General features: G+C 38.0%; 1 long non-coding RNA gene across 1 annotated transcript; it reads left to right on the forward strand.

Moving 5' to 3' along the window:
- Positions 1 to 345: 345 nt before the first annotated feature.
- Positions 346 to 9,026, forward strand: LOC120299096. The gene is made up of 3 exons (XR_005554338.1): positions 346 to 482; positions 4,916 to 5,025; positions 8,679 to 9,026. It is a non-coding gene; the product is annotated as an uncharacterized LOC120299096 (long non-coding RNA).
- Positions 9,027 to 20,696: the final 11,670 nt, after the last annotated feature.

Raw genomic sequence — 20,696 nt, forward strand, 5'->3', positions numbered from 1 at the left:
GGTGCCTTTAGAGCAGCAATGCGAGCTTCCCTGTCTGCCTTATTATTTCCTATTTGAATCTCTGAGGCTCCCTTCTGATGGCCTCTGCAATGCATTACAGCTACTTCCTGAGGCTCCCACACACTATTCAGCAGACTCAATATCTGGGGTCCATATTTAATGTCCTTCCCCCCTGATGTGATAAGTCCTCTTTCTTTATACAAGGGTCCATGGACTTGCACTGTTAGAAATGCATATTTAGAGTCTGTGTAGATATTAATACACTTCCCTTTTGCCAACTCCAGAGCTCTCGTTAATGCATGCAGTTCAGCTAGTTGAGCACTCGTACCGGGCGGAAGAGGTTCGGCTTCCCATATTTCCTCCAAAGTCACCACAGCATATCCTGCCTTTCAAATTCCTTCCTGCATAAAACTAGTTCCATCGGTGTATAGGGTAAAGTCTGGATCCAGCAGGGGAACATCTTTCATGTCTGGGTGACTAGCGTAAGTTTCTTCAATTACTTGTATGCAGCTGTGTGTGGTTTCCAAGTCTGGTTCAGGCAGCAGCGTGGCTGGATTCAGTGAGTTAGATTGAATTAATGTGACTGCTGGGTTATGAGTTATTAAGGCTTGATATTTTAGCATGCGTGGGTTGGTCAGCCACAAGTGCCCCTTTGCTTCTAAAACAGCTTTAAGAGCATGGGGTGTGTAGATATCTAACTTCTGCCCAAAAGTCAATTTGTTGGCTTCCTGTGTTAGTAACGCCGCTCCTGCAATTGCTTTGAGGCAAGCCAGCCATCCTCTGGCTACATTATCAAGCTGTTTAGACAGATAAGCAACCGGGCGATGCCAGGCCCCCATTTTCTGAGTGAGAACTCCTACAGCCACATTTTGTTTTGTATCTACAAACAATTGAAAGGGTTTTTCCAAATTCGGTAACTCTAGACTCGGAGCACACATTAAAGCTTCTTTGAGAGCTGTAAAACTCTTATCTTCTTGCTTCTCCCATTGCAACGGTTCTTTATCACCTCCCTTGGTTGCTTCATACAGGGGTTTTGCTATCAGGCTAAAGTTAGGGATTCATATTCTGCAAAAGCCAGCAGCCCCTAAAAAACCTCTTAACTCTTTTCTGTTTTTCGGGACAGGCAGCTGACAGATGGCTCCTTTTCTTTCATGTCCAAGTGTTCTCTTTCCCTCCTCTATGTCATATCCCAGATATCTAACTCTCGTGGCTACCAATTGGGCTTTTTTCCGGGATGCCTTGTAGCCTCGGTCTTGTAAGAGCTGAAATAATGCATAAGTATTCTGCCAGCAGTCCTCTTCTGTCTGACCAGTGACTAATAAGTCATCAACATATTGCAGCACACGTCTGGGTGGGGGATGTCTAAGTCCTCTAAGTCCTTTCCTAATGCCGCTCCAAAGAGAGTGGGGGAGTTCTTAAAACCTTGAGGGAGCCTTGTCCAAGCATATTGGTGTTTTCTTCCAGATACGGGGTTCTCCCACTCAAAGGCAAACAAGTGCTGGCTCTTCTTATGTATAGGTATTGTGAAAAAGGCATCCTTTAGGTCAATTACTGAGAACCACTTAGCCGTGGGGGGGATTAGCCCTAAAATGACATAAGGATTTGGGACCACCGGGTGGATAGTGACTGTAGCCCTGGTTTACGACCCTCAAATCCTGGGCTGGCCTATACTTCCCTTCCCCCTTAGGTATTGGCAGAATTGGGCTATTCCATTTTGATTCTATAGTGACTAGAATATGATGAGCTAGATAGAGGTTTATTACCTCCTGGATAGCTTGTGCTACCACCCTGGGATATGAACGTTGCCTAATTCTGATAGGTACTTTAGTTGGTATTTCTTCCACTATAATTGGAGGATGATGTTTTGCAAAACCAGGGGGGGTTGTCTTCTGCCCACAGGTGTGGCACATTAAACTCTTTCCACTTGGTATTTTCTTCTACTGCTTGTGCCAGCATTACCATTCTCCATTCCTCTTCACAGGGAACTTCCATGGTTACTTTTCCATAATTTATGGCCATTGTGCCATCCTCTTCAAAGGAGACCTGCGCCCTTAATTTACAAAGCAGGTCCCTCCCCAGCAATGGGATTGGGCAATCGGGCATGTATACGAACTGGTGGGTTATTGTTCTTCCCCCTATTGTGCAACTTAGGGGCTCCAAAAAAGGTCGCTGTAATATTTTTCCTGTTGCTCCTTGTATGTTGATAGAGTGAGGGGAGGCTTGGCCTAGGGGTTGGGTTAGGACTGATCGGGTGGCTCCAGTATCCACAAGGAAGGGACTAGATTTGCCTCCTACTGTTAAACTGACCACAGGTTCTGGGAGGCGGGCTGAACCCGGTCGGCCTCAGTCCCATTCCTCAGTTTCTGCCAGGCCTATGAGGGGGGTCCTTGAAAATCCTTCTCTTCTTCCTCTCCCTCCCTGGCCTCTTCTTAGATTACCTCTGAAGCTTCTGGCAAATCTTGCAAATCTTCCTCTTCCCTCTCCTTGTTCCTCCTCCCTCTCTCTTTCTGGACATTCACCCTTCCAGTGTCCTTCCCTTTTACATATGGCACACTGGTTTCGTCCTAACACCATTCCCCTCCCTCTGCCTCTTCCACCTCCCCTTGGCACCGCCATCATAGCAACTGCAAGCAGCTCAGCCTTCCTTTGCATTTTCTGATCCCTTTTCTTTTCCTCCTCTTTTTCCCTATTCACAAAAGTCTTCCGGGCTACTTCCATCAGCTCACTCATGGGCTTCCTTAGGGCTCCTTCCAATCTTTGCAGCTTTCTCCGAATATCAGGGGCGCTTTGTGAGATAAAAGCCATGGCAAGCATTCTAGCATTGTCGGGTTCTGTTGGATCAATAGGGGTGTACATTTGGTAGGCTTCAAGCAGCCGAGCATAAAATGCTTCTGGACTCTCTGTGGCTTCCTGCACCACCAAAGATGGTTTAGACATATTGACAGCTGGTTTCCCTGCTGCACGGACTGCCTGCACTGCTAATTGCTGATAAGCCTGCAATTCTTGGAGGTCACGATATGGATTCCATTTAGGATCTTTAGAAGGGAACTTAGCCTCGACATAGTCTTCAATGGTATAAAGTGAAGGCAAATCGGGCTTCACAATTTTTGCCACTTCTATTCTGATCTTTTCCCTTTCCTCCAGATTAAACAATGTTCCTATAAGCTGTTGCATATCCATCCAATTGGGGTTGTGAGTGTCTACAATGGTCTTAATCAAGTCTGCAACTTCATTTGGCTTTTCACTAAACGGCCCGTAATGAAACTTCCAGTTGAGAAGATCTGAAGTGGTGAAAGGCACATGCTGGAATAGAGGGGCAGTTGCTGTGTCTGTAGGATCGTCTTTATTAACAACCAATTGATCCACTTGCCTGAGGGGAGAGTTCAGAGAGACTAGCTCTGTCCTTGCCTTGGTCCTTTCAGCTACTGGCTCCTCTTCCTCCATTTGCTCTTCCTTCTCCTCAGTCCCAGAGCTCCCTTCTGCTGCTTGGGACGATGGTCCTGCTTGGGCTCTTTGATCCTGGACTTCTACTTGGGCTGGTGGTTGTCCCTGACCTTTCCTTTCCTCAAAATGGAGGCCTTTTAGCATTGGGGACAGCATGTCCAGGCGCCACATGGATCCCAATGCTGATGATGACCCTGGGGTTCCCCTCAATCCAGGTGGAGGGATGTACGGTGGTGGATGTGGCACTTCTTCTGGACTACTTGGTAGAACTGGAATGGGCTTTTTAGCCTTTGGAAATGGCAAGGTGCGTGATACTAGAAGTCTACACTGCTCTTTGTTACACTTTTGGATCCATGGGGGAGGTCTTTGCAACAAGCCAAGCCACACATCAATATAGGGTGCCTGGTCTGGGTCCCTAATGTGGGATTGAATACTAGCTGATGTACCTTTTGTGTAATGTATGGATCTAATGTCCCTGTGCTTGGCCAGCCTACGTTAAAGCTGGGCCAATCTATCTCACAGAAATTCCGGTCGCCAGATAATTGTAGTGGAAAACCACAATACTTACATCAGAAGACAAGACCACGAAGGGCTGGAGATAACAGGTTTTTATTTGTGCACAATGGTTCAGAGCATTCACATGACAAATTCTGAACCCTGAGCTACTCTCAGGGAGTAATTCTTATAGCATTAACCACCCACGCCTTAGCCTTAGGGTGGCTCTTATCTACCTTTGACACACTAAACAGAGAAGTTTATATCTTGCAGCTACATAAGTAAAAAGGAGAAGTTCACACAAACGGTTGTCTTACCACACCTTTCTGCATGGGTGCTATCTTACAACATCTGTGACTTTTAGTTGACACTGACACTTCTTGTAAAATGGTTTCTACATAGCATGAACACATCTCTATAATTATGACACACAGGTTATATGATTTAGGTTACATTGCACAGCCAAACTTAATATTATCCATTAACTATTATCAGCATCAAGCATTCCTATTAAGATATATTGACTTTTTATTTATTTATTTATTTATTTATTTATTTATTTATGAGACTTATATACCGCTTTAAGTGCAAGCACTCTCTAAGCGGTGTACACCAGTAAGCGATGTATATATATATTTACATTGCCCCCAACAATCTGGGTCCTCATTTTACCTACCCCGGAAGGATGGAAGGCTGAGTCAACCTTGAGCCGGTGAGATTTGAACCGCTGACCTGCTGAACACAGTCAGCTAAAGTGGCCTGCAGTACTGCACTCTAACTGCTGCGCCACCTCGGCTTTTTCCTGCCCACCTCAATTGGAAGAACTTGTACAGGTCAAGATGACATAATGTTCTACGAGAACAATCCATACACCATGCTCTTCCAAGTTCCTCCTTCCTGATTGAGTGAAATCTCCATAAATAGTAGGGTTCCATACTTATTCCTCATCAAATTTTCTGCACAAATTCTCTTTCAGCCTCTGTCTGTCATCTTGACTCTTCAAACAAGATCTGGTCCAGCCATTCATCATGAGGGCCATCTTCCTTGCCTTTGCTATGTTCCTGCTTGTTGCCATGGCCTCTGCAGGTAATGAGAGAAGAATCCTCCACATATTTTGTGGGAGGGATGGGAAATAGAATAGATGAAATTTATCATGCTTTTTAGGTTCCAAGGCTTGTTTATGAAATGCTTTCAGTCATAATCCTAACTAACTACAATTACTAAGTTAACATAATAGGCAAAACCCAAAGACATTATATTATAGTTTAAGATGATTACCTCACACAGCATGCTAAAAGAAAGGCTGAGTTTCCAAGGGATGCTTAGAATTACAAACTTCCCCATGGCCTTTTATCTTTGGCCTAGTATATTGTATAAATATATACCATGAATAACTGGTTGGTTATTTGTATAGTAGTAGAAGCATTGGCCCATTGAATCATGATAAAACCAGGTGATTGGTATATGAATTAAAGTGCAAAAGGAAAGAAAATAGCTCTGAGTGGAGAGACTAATCTCATTAATTTAACCTCTTTGCAGTTAAAGACATATTCTTTAGTGTAGAAATGGGAATTGGATAATTTTCAAAAATTAATTTAAAAATGAAAGAGAATGAATGAGGACATAGGCTGTGGGTTTGGAGAATTAGTTTTTAGATGCCTTGCTTAGTATTCACAAAGCAAAGTGACTTGTTCAGCTTCAACTATGGAAGCTCATCAAATGACTTTCAACCAATCTCTTTTTCACTCTGCAAAGTGCATGGTTAGAAAAACTTGGAGGGAGTGCCATATATTCTACTTTAAATCTAACAAGTAAATATTAATAAATCATAACTGAAAGGAATACAATATATTCTGCTTTAAAACTAACAAATAAATACAAATAAACAATAATTCCCTGAAATTTAGTATTTTAAAAATCATGCATAATAGGAAGATGGTAGTAATCTTAGCTGATCTAGGAGAGTTAACTATTGCCTAACTCAGTGTACATTTAATGAGAGAGCACCTGAAAATACCAAGGCTGTAGATTAGACTGCTGACTTTGACAAAATATCCCAGAAGAAGACATAGCAAACTATTTCTGTATTCTTACCAAAAATACAACATGGTAATGTCCTGATCATCATCTGGAGCTGAGCTTCATCTAAAGCAATGGTTCTCAATATTTTTAATGCCGCGACCCCCAACCGGTTGTAAGTTGAGGACTACTCAACTGGTGCAGCACTGTTTGCAGAATGGGACTTTTGGCGGGCTCAGCAGGGCAGAGACAGCCTGGACAATTTGTATTGGCTTTTGAAAGCCAATAGAATTAGACTCTATTCAAGAGAGTCTATTCTATTGGCTTTCAAAAGCCAATAGAATAAAAGGGAGTAGCACAGTTAAGGGAAAGGAGGAAAAAATGGCAGACTGCGTTGTTTGGCGACCCCCGTGAAATGGTCGTTCAACCCCAAATGGGGTCCCGACCCACAGGTTGAGAACCACTGATCTAAAGGATGAGTGGCCTTACTTTTATAGTAGAGAGATGGGAGAGTCTTCCCAAGATGATGCAGATACTGCCTAGTATATGTCCAACACATCAGAATAATATCAATGCATACACATCCGTTTAGACTATTTGAGGATTCTATGAAGGATATATTTGAATAGATTTTTTTACTAATTTATGGATCATTCAGGATGGTTGGCTAGGATTGGTAATGCTTTCAAATTTTGCATGTGAAATATGATTCTAAAATAAAGTTTTCTCCAGAAATGTATTGAAATCTGAAATTAACAGACTTTGCTTTAAAAAACCTGGAAAATCTCAGTCCATAACATTTAATAATTTGAAAGATTCAAATGCTGGGTCAGGGTATTAGATATGAAGGAAGATGAAATTCATTATTTATACTTCCTATTTATATCCTTTTATAATTTTATACAATTCAAAGCAATAATGTTCCTGCCTTCAATTCTCCCCACAATTACAACTCTGAGAGGTGAGTTGGGCTGAAGGAGAATGAGTGACCCAGCTGGCTTCCATGTCTAGTAGAGGATTAAAGCTTCATGGTTTGATTCCAACATCTAAACTAATTCTTTAAAAAAAGGACCAAATAATTTTAAAATATTCTTGCCTCCCTTCAGATCATTATAGTTTAGAATGAAGATGAAAGACCCATCAGTTGCTTTAAATTAATGGCCCTGAAAAATCTGGATTCTCTGTTCACTTGTTAGATAAATAAGAAACATTTCAATTCACTGTTAGCTTTAGTTGATTCTTCCCCATCTTGATGTTCTCCAGTTTGTTTGTTTGTTTGTTTGTTTGTTTGTTAAACTTCTATGCCATCCATCCCACCAATAGGGTTGTAGACAGATCCATTATGCTAGACATCAACCTCTAGAATAATCACGTTTGCGGGAAATATTGGGACATGAAATCTAATTTTTCTGTTGAAAGCCTCCTGCTTTGCTGAAATAAAAGTGAAGTAGAATTGGAATGTTCCCCATTCACAATGCCTAACTAGGATGAATTTTTGACAGAGTGCAAAAATAAGTCATATTTACTGGTAGTGGTGTTCCAGACTGTTTGAAAACATTTGTTCTTGAACTCAGGAGACCCTGAGAGTTAATGAAGTATTTTCTTCTATTTTGCTTCAGAGTGATGTTATAGTGTTATGTCTAAATCTTCTGAGTTAAATCAATGGCAAAAACAAAGTGTTCCATTGCCACAAACCAAGTGAAGAAAGGTGGGCTGGAAGGACAATTTTATTATCTTGATGGAACTGTCCACCAACATTCTGCCTGCAGCTGATAGGAAATTCAAGAGAAAAGAAATGCTTCAAGACTTGAAAACTGACTGAACTCACTCCAGGCAGGGCTAAGATCAGGTCCACGGATGAAGCACAATGAAATGGACAGCATAATTTTAGATTAATAGTAAGAGTGTCAGTTTGGAATGTAAGACGTCTCTGTAAACTTTAAAAAAATCCTGTAAAACATGAAGGGGGAAAAGTTTTAACAGAGTCCTTTTCTGGTGGGACCTAGAGATCACTTACATTGAATTTAGTTTAACATGCAATTCAATTATAACTATATGAATTTAATGTACTTAATATGATTACTCCACATGTATGTGATGATCTCTTTGTCTATGGAGATTCTCTGTCCCCCATGCCAAGGTTGTCCCAAAGGTGCTTTTTCAGAAAGCAACTGGACTTTGCTTTTCCTTAAAGATGTTTCACCTCTTATCCAAGAAGCTTCTTCAGTTCAGGAACTTCTTCTGGAACTGAAGAAGCTTCTTGGATGAGAAGCAAACATCTTCAAGGAAAAACAAAGAAAGCCCAGTTGCCATTTGAAAAAGCACCTTTGGGACAACCATGACTCTCTTAAATATGTCACATGATCAAAATTATAATTTCACAGCTGCATTTGCAGCAGCTTTTGGGAGCTGCATCAAAGATTCTGGGAGGTACTTGCAGCTCTAGGATTCTGGGTTTTATAGCTACAACTTGGAGGAAACAGCTCACCATATTTGTTTCCTTTAAATGAACTCTAGAAGACATATCCTCAGGCAAGACTTTAAGCCAGTTTAGTGTTTTTTGAAGAAAGTTCTTTTCACCATGTCAATGAGTCTTGTCCAATTTTGCTGAAAAATTTGGAAGATGTATTAACATTACTTAGAGAGCATTTGATTGTGAAAGACTATATTAATTAATTGAGGTATCAGCATCTGCTAATACTGCCCTTGTTCCTTTGCAGGTTACAACAGGCAATGCACCAATGAATGTAGAGGGTATTGTTCCCACAAATGTCCCTCTCAATATACTTCTCAATCAAACTGTGCCTGTGCAAGATATGGTGGTGTTTGTTGTATTAACCTTTACCCTGTACATCCTCGTCATCCAGTGCCTGTTTTTGCCCCAGCCCCGATCCCAGCTCCTGCTCGTCTTCCTGCTGCTCCATATCCACATGCTAAGTGGCCATACTGGAGACCTCCCCACAAAGGTTAAATAATCAGACAAGAGGAACATCGGTTGCAAAAGCTATTGCCATTAAGAAAAAAAATGTTTGCAATCCTCTTGCTAAATAAATCAGCTTTGACCAATCCTTGATGATGTGCTAGAGTTTCTTTCCTTTTTCTTCAGAATTTGCTCTAGTAGCAACACTTTCCTACAATCCACATTTGCACACACTATGCAATCACTTCCTCTGAATGTGTTTTATGTACATTTATCCAATACAATGATAAATGTTTATCTCATGTATAACATGTTTGAGAAGATAATTACAGATTATTGAAAGTAGTTCTCCTGAGGTGCTGTAGCAATGAATGAGGCCCCATCAACTTGTCTTCATGAAAATTCTGTGAATTGTGACCCAAATTTGGAGGATACCAGGTTAGATAAGGCTGCTATAAATGGTATAATCGAATGATTGACCATAAAAACATTCTGTAGATGTCATACTTTGTTTTTATTATTTTTTCTATATTGTACCTTATTTCATCCTTCTCTAAAAAAGAATATTCAAAGTAGCTATTAGGAGAATCTTACCTTGTAGGCATTTCATTACCCAACTAGATAACTTCATTTGTGTGAACTGTCTGCAAGCTCAGATAGCACCAAGAATCCCACAGTTCAACCCTGAGTCATGCAAGACTTTATTATCCTTAACTAAATGGATATTTATTCATTATTTATAAATAATGAAGTTCACTGTGATAATAACAATAACAACAACAACAACAACAACAACAACAGTTGGAAGGGACCTTGGAGGTCATCTAGTTTAGTTAATCATACATACAAACTGAATGTAAATGGAATCTCCAAAAATTAACAAGCCAACAGATGCTACTTTCCTATTATGTTTTGCTGGTAAAACTAGTAATGAATACATGCCATATTTGCAGTATTCTAACTCAACTCTCAGCATTTGAGTCTCCTTGGACTGCCACTTTCCTTAGAAGATTATATTTTCAGAAATATGTTTATAAATACTGTTTACATGCTCAGTCAAAATGTTTGTTAAAGAAAGATGAAAGGTAAGGTATCCCTCCATATTTCTGCCGCTAATAGTTGTTGCTAGTAATAGCTAATAGGTCAAATACATAAGGATTTGCGATGTTAAACATTTTCAGTTAAAAGTCTTGCAATGGAAATATAATGATATATTATATCATTATAATATCATATGAAACACCACGCCTGTGGTGTTTCATATGATATTGATAATGAATACAGCTCTACCTGGCTGCAGCCTTTTTATACACCCACTTGGAATGGGTTCTGGCCTTTATGGCAGTATCCATGCATTTTGATACTTACTGCAGCAAAGTATCCATGCATTTTGAGTCAGCAAAAATTACCGTGAGGTAGAATTTGTTGCTTCCTTTGTCTACCTCAATCTGGCCTCTGTTGTCTCTCTTCTTACTACTGCCAAACAATCTTCCCTGATTGTGTGTGTGCTTCACACGATAAGCAAAATATTTTTAGTTGCTTGATTACTAAGAGGCACCATTTGATCAGTTTCATTCTATGGGGATTTTTCATATGTGAACAGTCAGAAGTTATTCTGTGGGGCTTATTCTCTATCTGAAATTACACAACCAACTGACTTCCTGCAACCACTGAGTGCATGATTTGGATAGTTCCTCAAGCTAAGAGGAAGAGATCAGCAGAATCCAACACAATGGTATATATACTGTATCTCTTCCCTTAATAACAATAGCACTTAGACTTAAATACTGCTGCACAGTGCTTTACGGCCCTCTGTAAGCAGTTTACAGAGTCAGCATATTACCCCAACAATCTGGGTCTTCATTTTACCGAAGGATGAAAGGATGAATTCTGCAGTCAGCAGAATTAAGCTTTCAGAATAAGAGAAATATAAATACCACATACATTTGTATGGGATTTTACATGACTTCCGACACCTCGTCCATTGAAGGCAGGAATTACACTACTGTATTACACTATTTTTATCCACAATAAATCCTGTACAGATAGTCCTTGACTTACAATTGCAATTGAGCCCAAAATTTCCATTACTAAACAAGACAGCAGTTAAGTGAGTTTTGCTCCATTTTATGATCTTTTTGCCACAATTAAGATAATCACAGCAGATCTAGAATTCAGGAGGTAGAGAACAAGATAGAAATCACACAGGATGAACAAACCATTTCACAATACAGAGAGATGGAATATGCATTGCGTATCAGAGGGTTGAGAGAGAATTCTCAGGAGGACTTAAAGATGCTTATTGTGAAAGATATTGCTCTTAATCTTTGCTGGAGGCCTGAAATAATTGGGAATGAGATAGAAAAATTTTTTAGAGTTAACTCACAGGTTGCCAGACAGAGAAATTTACCAAGAGATGTGGTTATCTATTTTTCCAGAAGATCTGACTGTGTTCAGCAGGTCAGCGGTTCAAATCTCACCGGCTCAAGGTTGACTCAGCCTTCCATCCTTCCGAGGTAGGTAAAATGAGGACCCAGATTGTTGGGGGCAATGTAAAATATATATATACATTGCTTACTGGTGTACACCGCTTAGAGAGTGCTTGCACTTAAAGCGGTATATACGTCTCATAAATAAATAAACGTAAAGAAAAAGAGCAGCAGCAGAAGAGTGGTGAAAAGTTGAAAGTATGGTTACTACAGAGCCTGTGGGAGGAGCAGCACCAAAAAGATCTTTGACAGTGGATCTGCAGGCTATGCTCCAGAGGCTCCAGGCCGGTGGAGATGGCCAGGTTCCTGACCTGGAATGTTAATGGCTTAAATGTGCCACAGAAACGAAGAAAGGTTTTTCACTATTTGAAACAACATAATAACAACTTGATATGTTTGCAAGAGACTCATATAACTTTAAAGGACTCTAAACTTTTGATGAATTCTCGTTTGGGTTCACATTTTATTGCTCCAGCTCCAGGGAAAAAAGGGGGAGTGGTAATTTATGTGAAGAAAATTTTTTCATCTAAACTAATTGAGGCTGACTCTGAAGGAAGATATCTTTTTGTGGAATTATTATCACAAGGCCAAAAAGTTCTTATTGTTGGATTATATGCTCCCAATCAACAACAGAAACAATTTTATAAGTTGCTGCATGGGAAGATATCTCAGTTGGATTACAAATCGGTAATTTTGATGGGTGACTGGAATGGGGTTTTAGATTCAACTATAGACAAAAGAAGCTCTTCTAAAACTTTTACCCAAACCAAACTACCTAAGACTTTTTTTGACTTGAAAGAAGAATTGGAGCTTACTGATATTTGGCGAGAAAGGAACATAAGTGATAGAGACTTTACTTTCTATTCAGATAGACATCAGTCATTTTCAAGGATTGATTTTTTTTTTGATCACTAGTGACTTCCTCTCTAGAGTGAGGAAGGTGAAATTTTTTTCCAGAACATTGTCAGATCGCAGTCCGGTATGGATGGAATTATATTTGGAAGATGGGAATAGAAGATCTTGGAGACTGAATGAGAATTTGTTTAATCGGGAAGAGTTCATACAAAAGTGTAAAGAGCATTTAAAGGATTTTTTTGCTATAAACATGAATAAGGGTACATCGATGTCTATGGTTTGGGATGCCAGTAAGGCATATGTGAGGGGAATTTTGATTCAATTGAATAAAGTTTTTAGGGAAAAAGGGTTACGAAGACGTAGAGAAATAGAAGAAGAGATTAAATTAAAAGAACAAGAGTTGGTTCTTAACCCAACTGATAATAATTTAAAGATATCCATAAAGATGCTTAAGGAACAATTTAATATGTTGATGGCAGATCAGGTGGCTACCAATCTGTCATATATGAGACATAATACTTTTTGTAATGCGAATAAGCCTAGGAGGTGGTTGGCTTATCAGTTACGAAAGAAACAGAAAGCTAGAATTATAGAGAAAGTAAAATATAAAGGTACTGAGGTTTTTCAACAAGATCTGATTAAAAAGAGTTTTTTAGATTTCTACACAAAATTATATTCAAGTGATAACATAAAGGGTTTTGACATAGATAAATATTTACAATCAGTACATTTTCCTAAACTCTCAGAGGAACAACAAAATGGGATGAATAGTTTAATTACTGTGGAGGAAATTGGTTTAGCTATCAAGCAGTTAAAGGTTGGAAAGTCTCCTGGAACAGATGGACTGACCTCGAGGTATTATAAGATTTTATCTGAAAAAATGATAGGGCCATTAAAGGAACTCTTTAACAGTATTTTGTTGGGTATGCAAGTTCCTCCTTCTTGGAAAAGAGCTTTCATATCATTGATTCCGAAGGAGGATCAGGATCTTACAGAGCCTAAGAATTATAGGCCAATTTCATTATTAAATGTTGATTATAAGATTTTTGCTAAAATTCTGGCAAATAGATTAATGCAGGTTATGAAAGATTTGATTCATAGTGATCAAGCAGGATTTATAACAGGGAGATATATGAATCATAATGTTAGACAAATTATTAACTTAATTGAGTACTTGGATAAGAACAACCAGATTCCTGTGGCTTTTATCTTTTTGGATGCTGAAAAAGCTTTTGATCAATTAGACTGGCAATTTCTATTTTCATTGGTAGAGAAAATGAACTTTGGGGATAATTTTTTACATGCACTTAAAGCTATAGACCAGCAACAATCTGCACAAATTGTCATAAATGGGGGACTGACTGAGAATTTTAATATTCAAAAAGGGACAAGACAAGGATGTCCATTATCCCCATTGTTATTTGTTTTAACGCTGGAAATCTTATTGATTCAGATTCGAGAATCAAAGCTAATCAAGGGTGTAAAGATAAGGAAGAATGAGTATAAATTGCGGGCTTTCGCGGATGATTTGGTTTTAATTTTGGAACAACCGAATCAAGCGATTGACTGTTTATTAGAACTTATAACACAGTATGGGAATGTTTCTGGTTTTAAAGTTAACAATTACAAGACCAAGATATTATCTAAGAATATGTCAGTTAAGGATAGGGAAAGTTTGATTAAAGCCACAGGTTTTCAGATGGTAAAAAAGGTTAAATTTCTGGGAGTATATTTAACTGCTTCAAATGGGAAATTTTATAAGAATAATTATGAACCATTATGGGTAAAAGTACAAAAGGACTTAAAAGACTGGAAAAAATTGCAATTGTCATTGTTGGGGAGAATCTCAGCTGTAAAAATGAATGTTCTACCAAAGTTTCTTTTTTTGTTTCAGATGATACCTATTCTAAAAAAAGAGGCAAATTTGGATGAATGGCAAAAGGGTATCAACAATTTTATATGGGCCGGGAAGAAACCAAGGGTTAAGTTTAAGATACTATAGGATGCTCGAGAAAGAGGGGGACTTAAGACACCTAATTTGAAATTATATTATGATGCAGCCACCTTAACTTGGTTAAGTGACTGGCTTAATTTAACAAATATGGATATTCTCTTTTTGGAAGGTTGGGATTTAATATATGGTTGGCATGCATACTTAATTTTTAATAAGAAAGTTGATCGGACTTTTAAATCACATATTTTGAGGAATGCCCTACTTCGTGTTTGGAAAAAGTATTATTATAGATTAAATTATAAAATGTCTATCTGGGGGATTCCCAGACACGCAATTGCGGGAACTTCTAAGGGGATAAATTTTGATAAAATCTCGTATAAAGAATTGTTAATCTGGTCTGGTTTGAATTGGCATTTGAAATCCCTAGATGTATTAAGGCAGGAAAATATTCTACAGTCATGGTTTCAATACTTACAGATAGTGGATAGATGGACTGTAGATAAGAAAGAGGGAATAACATTAGAAGATAAATAATTGGTTATTCAGATTAAAAATCAGAGTCCGGCTCATATAAAAAGAATTTACAATGTGTTATTAGAGTTAGACTCGGAAACAGAACTGGTTAAAGATTGTATGATTAAATGGGCTCAGAATATACAGGAACCGATCTCATTGGACTTATGGGAGACAATTTGGACTAGAAATGTTAAATTTACACAAGCTCAAAATTTGAGAGAAAATTTTTATAAAATGTTTTATAGATGGCATTTAGATCCTAAAAAATTATCCTGTATGTATCCTAATATACAGCCCAAATGTTGGAGATGTGGTAATAATGATGCGACATATTTTCATATTTGGTGGAATTGTAAAAAAGTAAAGGCTTTTTGGATTATGATTTGGTGGAACATTCAAAAGATTTTTAGAAGGAAAATAAAGTTTACTCCTCAACTATTTTTACTGGGTATTTTCGTTGATTTAAATGAAAAAGAAACTATCTTGATGTTGAATTTAGTAACTGCAGCAAGGTTATTAGTAGGTTTATACTGGAAGAAAGATTCTTTGCCTACTTTAGAAGAATGGACACTTAAAGTATCTAGTTTTGCAGAAATGGCAAAAATTTCTGCTTATTTAAAGGATCATACACAAGAAAGATACATCATTGTATGGAGAAGATGGATAGATTATATTCAGAAAAAGTATGGAAGTAAAAAGTTTCATTTATTTTATGAATGAATATTATAACAAATATTATAGAGAATTGTCTTATAGGTTATGGAGTTAAAGGTTAATTATGATATTTTCTTTTTTCTTTTTTCTTTTTTTTTCTTTTTTTATTATTAAATTTTGTTATTATTAACCCTGTATTCTGCTCTGGGAAGTGAAGGGAGGGGGTTGGGGGTGGGAGGGAGGGTAAGAGGGGGGGTAAGTGTAGTATAGATAATGGTTGTTTATAGGAGTGCGGCCCGGGCACTCTCCTTATGCTGCGTTCATGGGTTTGATAGGGATGAGAGGAGAGAAGGTGTAGAGAGGAAGTAGGGTATTGAGAGGAGAGGGGGAGGGGAAAAGAGTAGGAGGGGAGGAGAGAAAGAGGAGGGAAGTAGGGAATGTTTTAAGAAAGGGTGGACGCAGCCTGGGGGGAATGGGCGGGTCGCGCCAATGGTTATGAACTTATCTTATTTTAAAATTGTATTGTATTTTTATAATGTTTAAATGGAAAAAATAAAAATTTTCAATAAGAAAAGATAATCACAGCAGTTGTTAAGTTAGTAACACAGTTTTTAAATGGATCTGGCTTTCCCCATTGATTTCCTTGTCAGAAGGTCACTAAAAGTAATCACATGACCCTGGGACACAGCAACCATCATAAACATAAGCCAGTTGCCAAGCGGCCAAATTTTGATCACGTGACCCTAGCAATGCTGCAACAGTCATTAAGTGTGAAATATGGTCATAAATGCCATTGTAACTTTGAATGGTCACTAAATGAATGGTTATAAGTCAAGGACTACCTGTATTGTATATTCAATTACATTGGCCACTAGGAGGCATGATGTGACTGATTTCATCCAAAGGTGGATTTCATGCAAACAGGTTTGGCTGGTTCCTCTAGTTTTGCTGATGCTCTTCTTTGGTACATGGTGAAAGGCCTTCAATTGCTGAGACAGATGAGATATGGAATCAGATTTTTTTTTTTTTAAAAAAAAAAAAGCAGAGTTGAGGCTGGTTAGAGCCCTAAAGGGCAAGCGCATATTTTTAATTGAAATCAGAAATGACAAGATCATGGCATTCTGGATAATTACACAGTGTTATTACCAAAGCTTATGATTTAAACTCTACTTCCCTCCTCTTTCTCTCCTCCCCTCCTACTCTTTTCCCCTCCCCCTCTCCTCTCAATACCCTACTTCCTCTCTACACCTTCTCTCCTCTCATCCCTATCAAACTTGATACTGTCTCAGTATCAATTTGAAAAACTCTTATTTGTTACCCTTGGGATAGACAATGTAGAACATTAGGACTTATAATTTCTACAGGCTCTTTAAAATATATGGTTTTACTCTATAATATTTTTCTTGAAAAATACCTCATAATATGTTGACTTAAATGTGTTAAATGTTGCTTGACTTCCAATAAATCCCTGTGGCAGTATTAATGTAATTAAAATGAACATGTCATTCAGACTAATGCCTATTTCAAAAGGAATTCCCATATTAATGACTTTAATGAAAGACTCAAACCCTCAAATATCTTTGGTCAAACTAATTTTCATATGTCCCATTAGAATGTACGGTATATTTTTTTCCTGCAATAAGAATTTTAAAAAACATTTTCCTCTTAGGGCTTCTTTAAATCCCAAGCCTTCAGAAAGTTTGGCAGATTTCAGGGTCATTAAACAAGGAACTTCATTTCCAGTCCTGAAAACCATTAGATATACTTGATTATTAATAGTTAAGCAATTAAATTTTGATCCAGAATCATAAGAGAAATCAATATGCAAAATATCTCAGTAACAGGGAAGATGTTCTCTGCAACTCTTTGAACCAAAGAAGACATAAATACTTTAAATCACTTGGTTATAATGGTTATTTTAAAAATTTCAAAATATTGTGTTTTGTACTTAATAGTATAATACATATCTTCATCATCATCATCATCATCCTAGCCATTGTCTATCCACTGCAGGATGAAGACCTCTACCATATGTTTCCCACCAGCTTTCTTTTGCCTAGTGGGCCCATGATACTTGCTGATGTCATCAATCCATCTTGTTTTAGGTCTCTTTCGTGGACGCTTTTTATCAAGCGGGATCCATTCTATGATGACTTTGGTCCTCCTGCCATCAGTTTTTCTTGCTATGTGACCAGTCCATTTCTATTGCAATTCTTTTACTTCCTTGATGGTATCATTTGTTCTCTAATCCATGTGCAGGTCTTTCTATCTTGTCTTTTAATGCTGAGCATATATCTTTCCATGACTCTTTGTGCCACTCCTTCTATGATTGGGGCTGACACAATGAAGGAGCTTGTGTGGGTAAATGAAATTGTGGGCTAAGTCATCAAACATGCATATGTCCAGAAGGGTGTCCCAAGGCAAACAAGCCATGATGGATACTCCAGACTAACACCGATCATATCTGCCAACCCACATTGTACCAGAGTGGCAGATTATGGTCTATTCCTTTCACATGCCAATAATTCATCTGCCTGGAAATAGACAAGTAGTTCTCAACTTAGAACCATAATGCTCCCTGTAATGGAGCCTGTCCATTACAGTCATATGTTGTGATGGTTATAAAGTGGGTCATCACATGATCAACTCAATTTTATGACACTTTTTTCATGGCAATCATTAAGTGAATGCTGTGGTTGTTAAGCGAACCAATTGCAAATGCTGGTTTTCAACAAAAATATTATAAAAAACAAACATGGAATCATGGGATGCTGCAAACACATGCAAATGTGGGCCAATTGCCAAGTACCCCAAAATACAGTCATGTGATCACAGGGGAGGCAGCCATCAGAACTTTGGAACCAAAGTTCGTAAGTAGCATTTGGGGGGTGTGGGTCTGTGGTAACTTTGAACAGTCACTAAGTGACCATTTTTAAGTCAAGGGCTACCTATATACATTTAAAACATGCATTGACTAAACATGTCATGATGCCTTTCAGAATTACCTGTGATATTACAATATTAGGAGATAGAGCAGTTTCACTCTCTCTCAGCACAAGGAAGCAAAAAATCTTGCTGAGAAAACTGCAGGAAGTAACCCACGCATTCATCAGGAGCTAAAACTGATTTGAAGACACACACATATAGACTGGACAAAAGATAAATGGGTAGGCTTTGAGAAATTGTTTCCTGAGTACATAGAAGACCAGGACGTCTTCTCTATTTTCAGTGAGTACAAGGCAGATTTAACACTCAGAATGACAGATTCATTCCAATCAAATGTTGAGAGAACTTTTAAAGAAATCAGAGCAGTTTGCTAAAAACAAAAATTCTTCTACTCACTCTTGAGTCTCAGACAAGAATGATAGCCCAAGGAATAAAGAACAGATGTAGAGCTGACCGGAGGGATACCATGCAAGACCTTTTAAAATGGACCGTGGAGATAATTGCTCTGGACTTATTATATTCAGGGGAGTCCCCACCCAAATTATGACCCAGGGTTTAAAGATAGTAGATGGATGGATACTTTTCATCTGAGTCAGTAATATTAATAAGTTAAAAATAGTAAGAGTCCTTTGGGTTTCTTCATATATTTTACTACCGGAACATTACACCAATGGGCAAAATAAGTGGAGAAAAACATATTTGGTCCCCAGCCCTAAAACTGACTGCCCTTGAAAAACAATGATAGGCCCAGATCTGAAATGATAGCCTCTGGAAATAAGATTGCAATTCTGGAGCTGGAATAAGTATTTCTGTCAATAGAAAGGCAGCTCTTCTAGAACAGTGATGAGCCCATGGCATATTTGTTATGATTTTGCATGCAACAAATTGCATTAAGTTTATCAGAGAAGTAATGTTATATACATGTATTTTTACATGATTCAAAATATCCAATTACTTATGGAAGAGGCATCTTAATCTTTTTATTGGAAAGGAAGAAATGTCATTTCTTTCAGATAATATCTTTTCTTGAAATATAAAGTGAAAAATAACCAAAAATGCTTAACTGAAACTAATGACTTACCTGAAACTCCAATATATAAGAATATATGTACCTTAGGCTTGAACTGTAGGGGCCTTGGTGCTCTCTGAGGTTATTTGTTTGCTTGCAGATATTTCATTACCTGTCTAGCTAACATCATCAGTGCTTGAAGGGAGTAAGGTTGTTGTGTCCATTAATTAACTGAAACTAATGAAGTATTAGAAGAAGGAAGTAAATATAAATGGTCAGTATAATTACAGGAAAACATGCAAATAGGTCCTTTATTGATCATGAGGAATTCTTTGCAAAAAAAAGTGATGATGTGGATAGCTTAGCTAGGCATATTGTGCTATATGGATATGTGTGTGTGTGTGAGAGAGAGAAAATATGAATTCAAACTGCATGTTAAGTTCATTTCTTAGCTCAGAGAAATCTTCTCAGCTGATGAAAACAGAGGAACTCATCTCTTATTTTGTCTCCATCTTTACATTCAGAGGAAACAGATTTGAATAATACAGTCAAAAATAAATACAAGGGATGGTATAGTAAGTAAGGATATAGTAATAATTCTTTTAGCCAGCTTAAATGCCTTGAGTTTCCCAGGGTCTGATGAAATATAATCTAAAACATTGAAGGAAATGGATGAATGACTGTTAGGTATTCTGCCAATAAGCTTTAAAGCAACCCAGAGAACTGAAGATGTACCCAAAACCTGGAGAAGAGCATAAAGTTCCTCAGTATAAAAAAGAGAAAAATGACAGGGTCTCAGAAAAATTAACCAATCAGCCTAACACCAATCCCTAGAAAGATGTCAGAGCAAATAATAATGCAAGCTATTAGTAAGCATCTTGAAGACAATGCCATGATTACTAAGTGTGAGTATTGCTTTGTGAAAAATAGATCATGCCCTTCTTTGACAAGTAACTACAGGTAGTGTCATTACTAACTACTCATTCAGCAACTGTTCAAAGTTACAATGGCACTGAAGAAGAAAACTTATGACCAGTCCTCAAAGATGTGGCTGTCACAGGTTACCCATAATCACATGATTGCAATTCAGCCACTTGGCAACCAGCATGCATTTACAATGGTGACAGTGGTCAATTAATTGTCATAAGTGACCTTCATAGCCATCTTCCAAAAAGCAAAGTCAATGGAGAAGCTAGCAAGAACTTGCAAGTTGAGGTTATGTGACATCCCGCTCAATGATTCACAGTAATTCACTTAATGACTGCAAATGGAACTGAAGTCATAAGTCAATACAGTCATGTGACATTTCACTTAATGACGGTGCTGTTCAGCAACAGAGTTGTAGTATGTGAGGACTACTTGGACTTTAGTGGAAAAAAGTAATGGTGTGAATCT

The sequence above is a fragment of the Crotalus tigris genome, unplaced genomic scaffold, assembly GCF_016545835.1.
Source record: "Crotalus tigris isolate CLP2741 ecotype Arizona unplaced genomic scaffold, ASM1654583v1 scf7180000024277.1505481, whole genome shotgun sequence".
NCBI lineage: Eukaryota > Metazoa > Chordata > Lepidosauria > Squamata > Viperidae > Crotalus > Crotalus tigris.